General features: G+C 36.1%; 1 protein-coding gene and 1 long non-coding RNA gene across 5 annotated transcripts in view; one reads left to right on the top strand and one right to left on the bottom strand.

The window, feature by feature from the left end:
* Actbeta (inhibin subunit beta) overlaps positions 1–17,683 on the bottom strand; it is a 204,898-nt gene that overhangs the window by 47,079 nt on the left and 140,136 nt on the right. The gene's annotated exons all lie outside the window — the stretch shown is intronic.
* LOC108132259 (uncharacterized) lies at positions 7,874–9,062 on the top strand. The gene is made up of 5 exons (XR_011443534.1): positions 7,874–8,156; positions 8,224–8,334; positions 8,389–8,560; positions 8,621–8,702; positions 8,804–9,062. It is a non-coding gene; the product is annotated as an uncharacterized lncRNA (long non-coding RNA).

Raw genomic sequence — 17,683 nt, 5'->3', positions numbered from 1 at the left:
GGAAATGACCCAACTTTCGTGTTTTTGAAGATAGAAAGCTGAAACTTAGTACAGATTATATTTTTGGTCAGTTGATCTAACCTACCAAATTTCATTAGGATCGGCCGACTATATCCTATAACTGCCATATAACTGAACGATCGGAAATGACCCAACTTTCGTGTTTTTGAAGATAGAAAGCTGGAACTTGGTACAGATTATATTTTTGGTGAGTTAATCCGACCTACAAAATTTCATTACGATCGGCCGACTATATCTTATAGCTGCCATATAACTGAACGATCGGAAATGACCCAACTTTCGTGTTTTTGATGATAGAAAGCTGGCACTTGGTACACATTCTATTTTTGGTCAGATAATCCGATCTACCAAATTTCATAACGATCGGTTCAAAATATCAACTTTCGTATTTTTGAAGATAGAAGCTTGGGACTTTTTTTTAGATTTTTTATTGTAATTAATTGGTTTTATTATGATGTATTCATAAGGATCGGCCAACTATATCCGATGTTTGCGATATATATCTGGTTTTAACTGCAAGGGTATATCAACTTCGGCTCCGCCCAAAAAAAAATTATTTTTTTGGGCACTGCCTATGAATTTTTATACCCTTGCAGAGGGTATTATAATTTTGTCCAAAAGTGTGCAACGCAGTGAAGGAGACATCTCCGACCCTATAAAGTATATATATTCTTGATCAGGATCACCTCCTGAGTGGATATGAGCATGTCCGTCTGTCCGTCTGTCTGTTTCTACGCGAACTAGTCTCTCAGTTTTAAAGCTATCGTCTTGAAACTTTGCACACACCCTTCTTTCCTTTGCACGCAGTATATAAGTCGGAACGGCCCGGATCGGCCGACTATATCCTATAGCTGCCATATAACTGATTGATCGGAAATGGTATAACTTTAGTGTTTTTAAAGTTAGAGAGTTAAAATTTGACATGATTTTTGGCAAAACATTACGACATGCCAAATTTCATAAGGATCGGCCGACTATATCCTATAGCTGCCATATAACTGAACGATCGGAAATGACCCAACTTTCGTGTTTTTGAAGATAGAAAGCTGAAACTTAGTACAGATTATATTTTTGGTCAGTTGATCTAACCTACCAAATTTCATTAGGATCGGCCGACTATATCCTATAACTGCCATATAACTGAACGATCGGAAATGACCCAACTTTCGTGTTTTTGAAGATAGAAAGCTGGAACTTGGTACAGATTATATTTTTGGTGAGTTAATCCGACCTACAAAATTTCATTAGGATCGGCCGACTATATCTTATAGCTGCCATATAACTGAACGATCGGAAATGACCCAACTTTCGTGTTTTTGATGATAGAAAGCTGGCACTTGGTACACATTCTATTTTTGGTCAGATAATCCGATCTACCAAATTTCATAACGATCGGTTCAAAATATCAACTTTCGTATTTTTGAAGATAGAAGCTTGGGACTTTTTTTTAGATTTTTTATTGTAATTAATTGGTTTTATTATGATGTATTCATAAGGATCGGCCAACTATATCCGATGTTTGCGATATATATCTGGTTTTAACTGCAAGGGTATATCAACTTCGGCTCCGCCCGAAGTTAGCTTTGCTTTCTTGTTTTTTACTGAATTCCATTCCAAAAATTCCATTTATATATTTATACCCTTGCAGAGGGTATTATAATTTTGGTCAAAAGTGTGCAACGCAGTGAAGGAGACATCTCCGACCCTATAAAGTATATATATTCTTGATCAGGATCACCTGCTGAGTTGATATGAGCATGTCCGTCTGTCCGTCTGTCTGTCTGTCCATTTCTACGCGAACTAGTCTCTCAGTTTAAAAGCTATCGTCTTGAAGCTTTGCCGACACCCTTCTTTTCTTTGCACGCAGAATATATGTAAGTCGGAACGGCCAGGATCGGCCGACCATATCCTATAGCTGCCATATAACTGATTGATCGGAAATGGTATAACTTTGGTGTTTTTAGAGTTAGAGAGATCAAATTTGAGAGAACAAAACATTTGGCAAAATATTACGACATGCCAAATTTCATTAGAATCGGCCGACTATATTCTATAGCTGCCATATAACTGAACGATCGGAAATGACCCAACTTTCGTTTTTTTGAAGATAGAAAGCTGAAATTTAATACAGATTCTATTTTTGGTCCGTTGATCTAACGTACCAAATTTCATTAGGATCGGCCGACTATATCCTATAGCTTCCATATAACTGAACGATCGGAAATTACCCAACTTTTGTGTTTTTGAAGATAGAAGTTTGGGATATTTTTAGGTTTGGTTTTTGTATTATATTAAATTGGGTTATATTATCCTATTTTCATAAGGATCGGCCAACTATATCTGATGTTTGCGATATATATCCGGTTTTAACTGCAAGGGTATATAAACTTCGGCTCCGCCCGAAGTTAGCTTTCCTTTCTTGTTTTAATTGATGTTTACAACAAATTGTAGCAAAGAAAATTTTTGGAAAATATTGGTTTCATTGACTACATTAAAGTTGACAAAATAAGAAAATAACTTCACTTTAAAAAAAATTCAATTTAAGAAAATTCATAAAAACAGACTGAAAAAAGTCAAAGTAAAGATTTGTGTCTGCTCACTCCCCTAAAAGTCATCCATCGGTAGGGTGTGCAAGCACAGTTCTCATGCAGAACAACAAAAACTTAAAAGCAATCGGTGTTTTAAGTGATGTCGACTGAAATATACCCTGCTCCGTTCTCAGTATATTGTTTTTAATGCTTCTTAAAAATGTATACATATATACAAAACATTTTACTGCTAACACCTAATCTCATTCCTAAATAAATTTAAATTGTATGATGAAATATTAAACAATATAATATAACAAATAATATTATTTCTTTCGTCATTTCACCAAATAACGAATACCCGAATTTTGTTAGGGTAGACAGCCTGAAAAGATAGAAAAATCAAAATTTTGTGCGCTGGCTTCGAAACGAAATCGGACGCACACATACACTCGTGTATGTGAATTGGTGACACGCATACATACAAAGATCAACCGAAGCGCAGGCCAACCTTCTTCATCGAGCTCCGTACCGAGACTGAGAAACAGAAAGCATTTAATGAGAGTATGGGCGTAAGATGAACGAACGATGAGCGTAAGAGAGCGTAAGAAATCCTCTCTGGGGCCTGTCGCAAGAAATTCTTGCGTCCATTTTTGTTGTATGAAATGGGTTGTCTATATGCTGTATGGTTAGTGGTTATTCTAATCGAGCCCTTTACTTTGTGTTTACTTACCATTGTGCTCCCAAAACGCACATAACAAATAACTTCGTATGAGTCTTGCGGTATTTTTGCAATCTTTACTTCCCGCAGCTCCGAAATCGCTCAGCATAAAGATGCGTTTATGATTTTTGCTTTATGTTTACTTTCTGAAGCTCCGAAATCGCTCAGCAAAAATTACCAACAGAGAACAAAAATGTACATATTAGTAATATCAGTCAATTCTCTTCCTTGATCTTAAGCGAACGGTCGTGTTTTTATACCCTTGCAGAGGGTATTATAATTTTGGTCAAAAGTGTGCAACGCAGTGAAGGAGACATCTCCGACCCTATAAAGTATATATATTCTTGATCAGGATCACCTCCTGAGTTGATATGAGCATGTCCGTCTGTCCGTCTGTCCGTCTGTCCGTCTGTCCGTCTGTCCGTCTGTCTGTCTGTTTCTACGCGAACTAGTCTCTCAGTTTTAAAGCTATCGACTTGAAACTTTGCACACACCCTTCTTTCCTTTGCACGCAGTATATAAGTCGGAACGGCCCGGATCGGCCGACTATATCCTATAGCTGCCATATAACTGATTGATCGGAAATGGTATAACTTTGGTGTTTTTAGAGTTAGAGAGTTCAAATTTGACATGAGAGCTATTTTTGGCAAAATAATACGACATGCCAATTTCATAAGGATCGGCCGACTATATCCTATAGCTGCCATATAACTGAACGATCGGAAATGACCCAACTTTCGTGTTTTTGAAGATAGAAAGCTGGAACTTAGTACAGATTTATTTCTTGGTCAGTTGATCCAACCTACCAAATTTCATTAGGATCGGCCGACTATATCCCATAGCTGCCATATAACTGAACGATCGGAAATGGTATTTGGTAGAAATATCAACTTTCGTAGTTTTGAAGATAGAAGTTTGGGACTTTTTTTAGATTTTGTATTGTAATAAATTGGATTATATATTCCTATTCCCATAAGGATCGGCCAACTATATCCGATGTTTGCGATATATATCCGGTTTTAACTGCAAGGGTATATAAACTTCGGCTCCGCCCGAAGTTAGCTTTCCTTTCTTGTTTTTCATTTATGCACTGCGTTTATAAAAATTCTTGCTATAAACCGGTGTTAACCTACTTAAGATTTTTATTTAGAATAACTTCTAAAATATAACTAGAATATATTTCGCCAACGAATAAATCTTTCATGGCTACAAAATAACAACTTACAAACTAATACAAAATAATACAAGACTTATACAAACTTAATAGGTGCCTGATCAACAAGCGTTTTAAGACAACGTTATCAGAGCCATTCTCAATTCGGAGGCTAGGCGGCAAGGAGTTTAAATATAAAAGAGCCCGCTCAATCGGCTCATTTAAAAGATAATTGGCCCTGTGGCAAAGGATCCCTTTGAGGAACATTAAAATTAATGAGTCCCAGTAAAAAAGTGCAATCAATGTTGTCAGCGACTACATTGTTCACAAAAGTTAAAGCTGCCAGTGTACGCCGATCCTCCAACGTGCAAGCATTGAGAAGAAGGCAGCGGCTCAGGTATGAAGATAGAGGATCCTTAAACCTTAGGGGCAGAAGAACAAATTTTAAAAATTTCTTCTGGAGTCGCTCTATTCTGTTGGAACGAACTTTACAAGCCGGATTCCAAATGATTGAAGCATATTCTAGCCTCGACCGAATAAATGCAGCGTAGACGCTGAGGCTCGAGTGTGGACTCTTGAATTGGTTCACGTGCCTCTTCACAAAGCCCAGCATAGCATTCGCTTTAGGCAGAATATAGTCTAAGTGACCAAAAAATTTAAATTTTCTGTCGAATAAGACACCAAAATCCAATACCTCCTCTTTAGCTGCCAAACTATAATTATTGATGGAATAACCCGTGCAGATGTCAAGAGACCGCTTACTATAACGGGTAAACAGACACTTTGATAATTTTAATGGAAGAAGATTACGGGAGCACCATGATTAAACTCTGGATATATCCTCCTGTAACAAGCAACTGTCACTAATGCAGCTAATGGCTTTATAGATTTTAAGGTCATCCGCATACATTAAGAAGTAGGAATGACGAAAGCATAAAGAGATGTCATTGATGAAAATAATAAATATCATAGGAGAGGTCCCAGAGAGCTGCCTTGTGGAAGACCAGAAGAGGTGACAAATGGACTTGAGATAGCGTCTCCAACAGAAACGTGGCAAGGTCGGTCAGCCAGATAAGACTCAAACCAACTTAAAAGGCAGGAATGAATACCTAATTTATCTAACTTGGCCAGAAGGGCAGTAAGACAAACTTTGTCAAAGGCTTTGGAAAAGTCAGTGTATATGGAATCAACCTGAAATCGGTTTTGAATTCCTTAATGGTTAATGGCTAAAGGAATCCTTCATTGTATTAAAAGGTGGTCAAAAGATATTAATGACCCGTCCATAACTAAAACCTTGTTCATTTCTTTGGTCCGTCCGATACTGGAGTACGGTTCAAGAGTCTCTAGTCATGAGTCAATATGGAGTACCATACATCGGGACCGCATAAAATCCGTACTAAAGAATTTCTTAACTTTTTTCACTTAGAGGTCTAAACTGGGATGCAAATCTTCACCTACCATCTTTTAGTAGTAAACTCTTACTAATAAACTTACCTAGCTTAACAAATCGTAGGGAAATGCTCGGTATAGTTTTTCTGCATAACCTAATTAATGGGGATGTAGATAGCCAGCATTTACTAATACGCTTAAAATTTAACATTCCTAATAGAAGGCCTAGAAACTTTAGTCCTCTGTTCTTAGCCGTTGTAGTTCGACATATGCACTGCATGACCCTTTTAGGGTATTATGTTCGAACTACAATGGTCTCTACTCTATAACATTTCTTTCCTGTACCTCAAATTTAAAGTATAGAATTTTAAATTTCCTTACTAACTCCTCCTAGCTTAACAAATTACAAATAGCTTAAAATATACTAATAAATCGTTTTCCGAGCGCCCCTCTGTCGGCACAGACGACGGAACTTTATTATGAGTACAGGAATGCTAGCTAATGCTCTAATTGATGCATAAGCCATTTTCAAAATTCTGAAAGACCGCGAAAAAAAAAGTTTCAAAGCAGTGCTTAGAGAAGACCGCTAAATTAGTTGTAGTGAAACCATGCAAGAAACCATGCTGGTTGGGGGATATAAAATTACGAGCCAGAAATGTAACTTTTTTAAGTATTTATCCACTCCAATATCTTAGCGACGTTGCAAATTTTGACTATAGATCGATAATTAGTAACATCTGACCTACTGCCAGCTTTGTGAGTAGGCGTTACAGAAGTAATCTTCCACCGATAGGGGAATCTACCAGATAAGAGAGACAAGGAGAACAGAAGTTAAAGGGAAGTGAGAAGATACCATCCAAGTCAGGTATGTGTGACTCGGTAAAATGTCTTATGGATTCATCTAGGTCACAGTCCAATATGTCCATGTTACTCACATTGAGAAAAGGCTCAATGCTAAGAAGAGTTTCATTATCGGTCCAAGGAACATTTGGCTCCAAGTTAATTGCAAAGTATTTTGCAAAAAGTTCCGAAACGCTCTGATCAGAGTCGGCTACTAAATTACCATATCATATGAAAGAAGGTATGTCCGATTTTGACTTTTTGGACTTTACTTTAGGACAAGAGAAAAAGCTTTAGGACTAACATCGCTTTAACATCGGATATATACTTGTTAAAAAGAAACTTATTGAGGAATTCAAATTCCCGCTTAAATTGTCGGTATAGCTCTGCTTAAGGACTTAATGGTACATTGCATAATTCTACTTTACTATTAACCACGTTATTTAAAAGATCAAGAATTTTAGAAGGGTCATTAAAAATATTATTTACTTGGGAGAGGCCCTGACTAAAATCATGTAGTTAGTTAGCATGTAGGGAAACTCCGGGTCCCGAGACCAGACAATGGAGTTTAAATTGAATACTGCTACCATCAAAGCAGTAGGGTCCGACGCTCTAGCACAGACACTACACTCAAAATAAAATTTACCCTTAAATTTAGAAATTCGCCATAAAACTTAATTGTTTCTAAATACAAGAAAAAATTTCTAGTTTCTAGAAAAAATTTTCTGAAAACAAGAAAAATTTCTTAAATCAAAGAAGTTTTTCTCAAATATAGAAATAGTCGCCATAAACTGAAATCGCCCTAAAATCAAGAAAACTTTTCTATAATTAAGGCAAATTATGACTTATTTTCAGGAAATATTTTCTTAATAATAGAAAGGCTCACCATAAAATTTACTAACCCTAAAAAATAGAAAACTGTTTCTACAATATAGAAATCCTTTTCTTAAAAAGATACTAACCCTAAAAAATAGAAAACTGTTTCTACAATATAGAAATTCCTTTCTAAAAAAGATACTAACCCTACAAAATAGAAAACTGTTTCTATAATATAGAAATTCCTTTCTAAAAATGCACAGTGTTACCCTTTAATTTAGGTAACCCTAGAAAATATAAATATTTTTTTTAATATATAATTTTTTTTATATTTTATCTCTGTCCGTGGTCGGCATCCAATACATTGATATGATTTTAACGCATTAGTATTAGTATAGCAGAAAGCAGAAAGTAGGCTCTGAGCATGACGCGTCATGACGTTTCACACACTTATACTGTGTGTGTGGCAGAGCACGGGCAGATAAATGCATACTGATCTATATTATATTTTATGTATAAAGTTTTAACATGTTAAATACAAAAAATCATGTTAAGATATAATGTAACGATATTTAAACTATCTCTAAGATGTTGACATTACAAGTTTATTAAAAAGTTTATTTAAAAAGTGCTAATTGATTCCTTGCTGAAAAAGATAAACTGAGAAGCCTTTTCTTTTTTTTCGCTGGTAAGTTACTAAAAACGTTACTAATTTCATAAATAATTTAATTTAATTACTAATTAAATTAATCTAGAGCTAATTGTGGAAAGACATGATAGATCTTAACATCGGAAAAAAGCCAGAAGGTCTGCTGCATATGGCAAAATTTATCATTTGAAGGCTAAGGAGAAAAAGTTATCAACTGGTAAATTACGCCCCACTTCAAAGGTTAAAAATAATTTCCCAAATACATTTTCAGGTAATATGGCTGATGTTCAATAGTGAAGAGGTGAAGCTTAGCCTTGCAAACGCAAAATTTGATCTTACTTTTGAGTGGCGCAAAAGTTTCTTTTTCTAGGACGATACAAGTGTAGCTACACTTAGCTTAGGAGGAATTGCCCATTCTTAAGCAGAATTGTGAAGACAAATTGGTAATATTTTTTATACATTAATTTTGTTTTATTTAATGCATTTATTGAATTAATTCTTAGATTGTGGCAATTTTTTCTCTCATTTCGTTAAAAGGAAGTCCAGAGTTTTATCTTACTAAAACATTCCCTCAACAAAGCGAAGGTAATAATTACACTACCTTAAAAGATGTTTTAAAACATTCACGATTAAATAGTATATTAATATATTTATATCGCAATATTAATTGACGTTATTTTCCACAGATAAAAAGGACGCAAATGATTCACGCTATTCTAGTCCCCACCAAAAGGGGAAAACATGGTGCTACTGGAAATTTATAAGTCAAGTATACAATTCAAGATTCGAGGGTCAAATTTATTATATACCATAAATAAAGTGTTATGTGAAAGTAAGAACTGAAGAGAGCTATCAAAGAAAACAAATGTAAATGTAAAAATAATGTAAAAATATGTAAATGTATGATGTAATATGTAATGTAAAATGTAGAAATAAAATTTCTAGAATTTAGAAAAGGTCACCTTTAATTTAAGAAATATTTGTATATATTGTAGAAAGGTATCTTAATTTTAGGGCGCCTTGCCCTGGGGCTTAGAAAAAATCGCCATGAAATCAAGACATTTTTTCCTTAGTTTTAGAAAAGTACTTTCTAAAACCTAGAAAAACAAACCCTTAATTTAAGAAATTTTTTTCTATTTTTTAGAAATTTTTTTCTTATTTTTAGGGAAATTGGCCTTAGATTTAAGAAAGGAAACGCCATTAATTTTAGAAAAATTTACCCTAAATTTAAGAATTTTTTTCTATTTTTTAGAAATTTTTTTCTTATTTTTAGGGCAATTTTCCTTATATTTTAGAAAGGAAATGCCATTAATGTTAGAAAAATTTACCCTAAATTTTATGGTGCGGTGCCGTTGAAGACAAAAATAGGGCGAATTTCTAAATCTTAGGGTTAATTTTTTTTTGAGTGTAGTGATTTTTTTGTGATACTAAGTGCGCTGTATGGGGGGATATACGACGCAATGATGACGACGGGCCATGGACGCCCTGGATTGAAACGGCAAGCTGAACGGTTGAGGGTCGGCCACCGAAAGGCTAGTGGTGCAGCCTGAAGAGATCGACGGATCGCGATGATCACACCACCTCACACACCAGAATGTATCTCGGTCTTTTTGAAATACATGATACAAGTTAGGCTCAAAGAACTCAGAGAAACTAAAGTTGTCATTGAGCCACAAGGATGATTACATGATTACATCATCCACAAGGATGATTACATCAAAATCGCCGCCAGAAGAATTCAGGAATACCATCCGGGACTTGGTCCTCATTCCCGATATATTTTAAAATAGAATTTTTATGCTTTTATTGGGGTCCGAGGACGAGTAGCTACAGTCCAAACTGGGCATTGGATGGCTAGGCGGTAGTAACGAAGGTACATTCCTGGTACTGGTGCATGTGGAGGCGTATCGAATACGCATAGCTTTCAAGATAGAAAACAAGGACACATACAAATTTTCATTAGACTCCACAGTAGACCTGCGAGTGTCCAATTGCAAGGCAAATCCAGTGCCAGGTGGAAACGTTTATAGAGCGTTTATAGTCAGGCACATCCAAACGCAGCAAGGATCCACTCTCACGTCCAAAATGTAAATAAACATCTTCCATCGGCGAAAAGAAAGCATCAGGGAGTGGCCCAGCGAAAAGAGATAAGATGAGCAGCGGTGCGCTGCCAACGTCTCGATTCCCATCGTCTTGTTGTTGCAACTCGCCTTGAAAATAGTTGTTGTTGTTGGAGAATATCAATCAGCAAACAAAGCAAATTATCGGAGGAATTGAAGAAAGCGTCAACCGTTACCATTAACACCCACGCCGTTTGTTGTTGGTAGCGCAGCAGAGAGCAATCGGTGTGACAATAGAATAGAAGCTTGTGAAGGGGAAGAAATAACGGCACCATCAGAGCCGTTTACTGGAGGTTTTTTGAAGATCGCGTTTGTGGTAAAGGGAGAATAGCCGGGAGGTCAATAGCCTTAGAAGGCTCTCTATGCACAAAACGGCTAATTTTCACCGACATAGGCCAAATGTCATCATTGAAGACTGTAGGGAAATGTTGCTCCGGAACTCCCAATTTAAATTTAACGTTGATGTCAGCATCCTTTTTGACAAGCCTAGCACAGGCTAAGCAACTCGGCTCCACGCTCAGCTTATCTGCGACAAAATTGCACATTGCATCCGGTTGGATAGACGTCGCGAATTTACCAATATGAAGGTATTTTAAGGTGGGAAACACTTGAAGCTGAGCGCAACTGGGTAATTGTCCCAAAATGCGCCTATTAGGGTTGATGCGCTTCTTCCTCGGGACAGCCACATTTGATGCCGTTGGGGCCTAGCCGAGTGTAACAATATGCCAGCAGTAGAGGTCTCGGGCCCAACGGGTCCAGCCGCTCCATTTACTAGGGCATGATCTACTTTGGCTTCAAGGCTTTCGAAAAGGAATTCTAGATACAGAAACTTATGATTAAGTTCATTAATTTTGGAATGCCACATTAAGTTCGGAATATTAATAAGTAGTTTTCTTAGGAATGTTAATAAGTAAGTGGTTAAAGGTACATTTTTTAAACTTATTGTATTTTTAATATTAAAATGAAATTTAAACTCGTTTGCTCAATGAAGTCTTGTAGTAAGACAATCTACTCATCCCGGTCTACCATCTATTGCTGAATATGTGAAAACCTAGTACCCGCTTTTGTTTCTTTAGTCAGTTTCGGATGCCATTTCCCGAAGGTCGGGTCTCCATTATCAATCAAGGCAATTGTCGTGCTGTCCAGGGCGAAATGAGGTCGTTCATGAGACAGACTAAGAACGGATGATAAGAGTTGACACTCGGTTTAGCGCCCTTCAGCTGCTAAATTAGTACCCTAATCCGCTGTTAGTAATCCGCTTCAGCCCACAATGAAGCAGCCGCTCATATCTCTGGCCACCCCAAATAAAACAGGAACAATTCGCGGTCCGAATAAAAAAAAAAATAATTAAAAAATATAAATTTATTTAATATATATTAAAAATATAAATAAAAATATATTTATACTACTTTAATGTGAAAAAACATGCAGTAGTACACATTTTTTAAGATATCTACGAGCTTGGTCCAATATTACCGGGCATAAAGCTGAATGTTATAGGAATTATATATTTCTTCTCTTCTGACGTTTAAAAATTTATTTGTGACCTCTAATCAGGCCATTGCCGACCTATAACCAGGTTATTGCAGCAATATTTTTTCAAACAACTTAGTATCCGCCTAAAATGACAGATCAGGCTTACGCATATTATATTAGGCTTACGCTTATAATATTACTTCATTAAGCGTCACTCCACCACCACTAATTTATTTATCATTTTATTCCAAAAGGGACTTCAAGCTAATGTTGTTACACCCTTTAACAAATTATATGACAAAACTGGGTGTATTTTTTCTACATAACCTCATTGATGGTGATGTAGATAGCCACCATTTACTAACACGATTTCATTTCAATATTCCTAATAGAAGCACTAGAAACTTTAGTCCTCTCAGAAATTGGGTTAGATAAAGTTTTTTCTATAGAGAATAGAAATAGGGAAGCGTAGTTTTTTTATTTTTTTAAAAACTGTTGCTAGCAAAGCTTTCTTTAAAATAAAATACACTATTTTAGTGCCCATTGCAACTTTTGAATTACCAAACAAATAAAATAAAAAACTACTTTTTTTTGCTCAGTGAATGCTGTGCTCTAATTTTTTACTCTGCTACGCTTACACTCAAATTGTAAAAATGTATCCGTTTTGCCCCTACTGATTGATATGTGCCAAAAAGGATACAATTTCTTTAAATCGGTTTAAAATTACGCGCTTAGGAATTTTTAAGAGCAAAAAAGTCCCGAAAAACCGTTTTTTCTAAATAAATCAAGATTTTGAGGGTGTTAGAAAAATTTCAAAAACGGTTTCATACTATTTCGACCTAATAAACAATTCCTACTAAATCTCTTCAAAAGTTCCTAATCACTGTCGCACTGTGTTATATGTCCGAAATATCAAAAATTAAGTGCGTATTCCTGCGTATCTACAAGTTATTACTTTTTACATTTTCTTAGAACGGCACGGCGAAGCGATCCCCACTTAGAATTTCTTCGAAATGGAAAGCTTTGCATTAGGAGAAGTTTGTAACAAATATGATTGTAACGAAAAGGAGCTTTCCGAAATTGGGACAAATCTGCGCAATTTTAATAGTAGGCTTGTCCAGAAGTGGAAGAAATGCGATAGAAATAAGGCAGCTTTTGAAAAATTTAATAAAGAATGGGTAGACAAGCCTCTGGTGTTAATAGAAAGATCATCATTTTGAAATGTTGGACGCCCGAGAAAGGTATTTCAGAGTGTTGCAGAAAAACTCAAATCTACAAACTATCAGGCATTTCGGAGAAAGTCTCGACGGATGCATTGTTGCTGGCTGCAAGTAGCAGCTTGTATAAGGACGGAAGGCGTAATTTTTCAAGAATTTTCACGAAAAAGCGCTGGCGCTATTTATAGATTTTGAACATATTAAGTACACATGGAACATATAAAAAAATTCAAAAGGCCAAAACGCTAATATTTATCTGTGCTACGACAAATTGCTGTCGCGAAAAAAATGCTATCCAAGTGGCATCACAGTCACGGACTATTATGCTGAAGTGCCTCTACAAAGTTTGGTGGAACATACATTTGGTGTTATAAAACGGATCATGGATGCAAGCCTACAAACTTATCAGATTGAGAATAACAATATATGATGTGATGGCAGCAGCGGCCATTCAACTTATAGGCAACAGTTTAAGGATTGCGATGGTAACATGATAGGCCAATATTTATTTGCAATTTTTATTGTCCCATTCCAAGTGCAGAAAGGAAATTTAGTCCTATGGAAAAACAATTGACCTTCTTTTACGCGGTAAAGTCGTCTAAGCAAAATACTTTGCGAGAAAGAAACGATGGAGTTGACTCGAAGGGAAGTTGAAAATATAAAAAAAAAAAAAAAAATTAAATATTTTACCATTGGCTCCTTTATAATTCATCACCAATTCCATATGACCATGATTGATGGAAAAACATTAGGCGTCATTTCGGAAAGCTCTTCACAAACATGCGGAATCTGTACGCCGCAACACCAAAAAATATGAACGACTTAAAATGGATAACATGGGGTATCAAGGGTCCACGCATGGATTATTTTTTTTGAGAGTTTTTTGCATACAGAATACCAATAAAAAATGGCAAGTTCGAGGTACTGATAAGGATATTGTTTAGCAAAATAAGAGAAGTATATAGCAGAAGCTGAGAGAAGAAACGAAATTATTGGTGGACATACCAATCGCCGGTACTGGAAGTTCTAACAATGGAAACACTGCACGAAGATTTTTTCAGCAACCAAATTTAAATGCGCGCATAAAAGAAGTACACCAAATGTTAATATTCCGATTTAGCTTTGTCCTGCGAGCATTGGCCTGTGGACATAACTTAAACACGGACGCATTCAGATCGTACGCTATGGAAACTGCAAACATTTTTGTTGAGAAATACCCTTGGCTTTACATGCCATCGTACGTTCACAGAATTTTAATTCTTGGAGCAGACATCATAAACAGTTTTTGTCTTCCAATTGGTATGATGTCCGAGGAAGCGCGTGAAACAAGAAACAAAGATTATCGAAACATACGCGAGAATAATACAAGGAAAATTTCAAGAAACAACACAATCGAGGATATAATGAATACGCTTTTTGTTTCTTCTGATCCTCTAATATCTTCAATGTCAAATGGCTCATCAATTTCGACAAAGACGTAAATAGCTTGCTTTCATCAGAGAATCTTTGAACCGATTTTTCCGACTCTGTAAGTCAAGATTTAGAATAATAATTTTATTTATAATTTTTTTATATAATGTATATGTTTGTTATTTGTTTCTTGTATAATATAAGTTATAATTATATTTCTAACTCTTTTCTTTTGAACACAAAAAATTTATAAAAAAAAAATAATTAAAAAAACAAGAAAGGAAAGCTAACTTCGGGCGGAGCCGAAGTTTATATACCCTTGCAGTTAAAACCGGATATATATCGCAAACATCGGATATAGGTGGCTGATCCTTATGGGAATATGAATATATAATCCAATTTATTACAATACAAAATCTAAAAAAAGTCCCAAACTTCTATCTTCAAACATACAAAAGTTGGTATTTCTACCAAAAACCATTTCCGATCGTTCAGTTATATGGCAGCTATAAGATATAGTCAGCCGATCATTATACAATTTGGTAGGTCGGATAAACTGACAAAAAATATAATCTGTACCAAGTTCCAAGCTTTCTATCTTCAAAAACACGAAAGTTGGGTCATTTCCGATCGTTCAGTTATATGGCAGCTATAAGATATAGTCGGCCGATCCTTACGAAATTTGGCATGTTTTTGTATCTTCAAAAACACGAAAGTTGGGTCATTTCCGATCAATCAGTTATATGGCAGCTATAGGATATAGTCGGCCGATCCGGGCCGTTCCGACTCATATACTGCGTGCAAAAGAAAGAAGGGTGTGTGCAAAGTTTCAAGTTGATAGCTTTAAAACTGAAATACTAGTTTGCGTAGAAACAGACAGACGGACAGACAGACGGACATGCTCATATCAACTCAGGAGGTGATCCTGTTCAAGAATATATATACTTTATAGGGTCGGAGATGTCTCCTTCACTGCGTTGCACACTTTTGACCAAAATTATAATACCCTCTGCAAGGGTATAACAAGAAAGGAAAGCTAACTTCGGGCGGAGCTGAAGTTGATATACCCTTGCAGTTAAAACCGGATATATATCGCAAACATTGGATATAGGTGGCCGATCCTTATAAGAATATGATAACATAACCCATAACATGTAGTATAATTAATTATACTACAAAATCTAAAAAAAGTCCCAAACTTCTTTCTTCAAAAATACGAAAGTTGGTATTTCTACCAAAACCCATTTCCGATCGTTCAGTTACATGGCAGCTGTAAGATATAGTCGGCCGATGAGTCGGCTTATGAAATTTGGTAGGGCGGATTATCTGACCAAAAATAGAATCTGTGCTAAGTTTCAGCTTTCTATCTTCAAAAACACGAAAGATGGGTCATTTCCGATCGTTCAGTTATATGGCAGCTATAGGATATAGGATAGGATATAGTCGGCCGATCCTTATGAAATTTGGCATGTCGTAATATTTTGCCAAAAAGAGCTCTCACGTAAAATTTGAACTTTGAAATTTGAAAACACAAAAGTTATACCATTTCCGGTTAATCAGTTATATGGCAGCTATAGGATATAGTCGGCCGATCCCGACCGTTCCGACTTATATACTTCGTGCAAAAAAAGGAGGGTTGAGGGTGTGCAAAGTTTCAAGTCGATAGCTTTAAAACTGAGAGACTAGTTCGCGTAGAAACAGACAGACAGACGGACATGATCATATCAACTCAGGAGGCGATCCTGATCAAGAATATATATACTTTTCAAGGTCGGAGATGTCTCCTTCACTGCGTTGCACACTTTTTGACGATATTATAATACATAATACATATACCCTCTGCAAGGGTATAAAAAGAAAATGCTGATAGTGCTGCCGCTGCTCATCCGTCTTTAAAATCTTTAAGACTATTCATCTTAGTCTTTAGCTTCTTGGCATAACAGAAATTAAAAACTTTAAATGGGAACGACACTTTAAAATAATTGGACGATAAAGTAGACATACCGTACCCCGCTTTCCTACGAACAAAAGTAGACACTCAAATCCAAGAATTATTTCGAGATGGCATAATTAGTCCTTCACGGTCTCCGTACAAGGCACCCGTTTGGATTGTACCAAATAATTTGGACTCGCCTGGGGAGAGACAATTTGTTGTAGTTACTGACTACCAGAAACCCAATACTATAACGATTTCTTTAATTCTTATTCCAGAAATAGGCGAAATATCGCTCAGCTGGGAGAGAATCAATTAATTTCAGTCATAGATTTAAAAGGCGGTTTTCATCAAATTACTTTGTCCGAAAAAGATATAGAAAAAAACACCATTTGCAGTCAACAAGGGAAAATTTTAATTCACAAGGTTACCCAACGGTTACCCAAGAATTCACATTCAATATTTTAACACGCCTTAAACGGCATACTAAGGGTATAAATGAGCAAAATATGCTACGTTCATGTCGACGATATAATCGTCAAAATCGATTATAATCAGCAAAACTGAATCAGATCATGCCAGAGATCTAAAATAAGTCTTCACGACTTTACAAGAAGCGAAGATGAAAATTCAACCTGACAAGTGCGTGTTTTTTTTTTTTTGTTTTTCCGGTCTTTCAGAATTTTGAAATGGCTTGTGCATTTATAAGAGCATCAGCTAGCATTCCTGTCATTCATCATAAAGCTTAGAGGCCCAGACGACCGAGGGGCGCTCAAGAAACGATTTGTTGGTAAATATTAAGCTATTTCTCAATTATTAGGCTAGGAGGAGTTAGTAAGGAAATTTAAAATTCTATACTTTAAATTTGAGGTACAGGAAAGAGATGTTATAGAGTAGAGACCATTGTAGTTTAAACATAATACCCTAAAAGGGTCAAGCAGTGCATATGTCGAACTACAACGGCTAAGGAACAGAAGACTAAAGTTTCGAGTCCTTCTATAAGGAATGTTAAATTTTAAGCGTTTTAGTAAATGCTGGCTATCTACATCCCCGTTAATAAGGTTATGCAGAAAGACTACACCGAGCATTGTCCTACGATTTGTTAAGCTAGGTAAGTTTATGAGTAAGAGTCTACTATTATAAGATGGAAGGTGAAGATTTGCATCCCAGTTTAGACCTCTAAGTGAAAAAGTTAGGAAATTCTTTTGTACGGATTCTATGCGGTCCTAATGTACTCCATATTGGGGACTCCAGACACATGAACCGTACTCCAGTATAGAACGGACCAAAGAAATGAATAATGTTTTGGTTATATAGGGGTCATTAAATTCTTTTGACCACCTTTTAATAAAAGCAAGGACTCCTTTAGCCTTATTGACCATTAAGGAAATATGGTCGGCAAATTTAAGT

The sequence above is a fragment of the Drosophila bipectinata genome, chromosome 4 (genome assembly GCF_030179905.1).
Source record: "Drosophila bipectinata strain 14024-0381.07 chromosome 4, DbipHiC1v2, whole genome shotgun sequence".
In the NCBI taxonomy this organism is placed as follows: domain Eukaryota; kingdom Metazoa; phylum Arthropoda; class Insecta; order Diptera; family Drosophilidae; genus Drosophila; species Drosophila bipectinata.
Note: the sequence above shows the minus strand (reverse complement) of the source record. Positions and strands in the feature narration are given on the sequence as shown.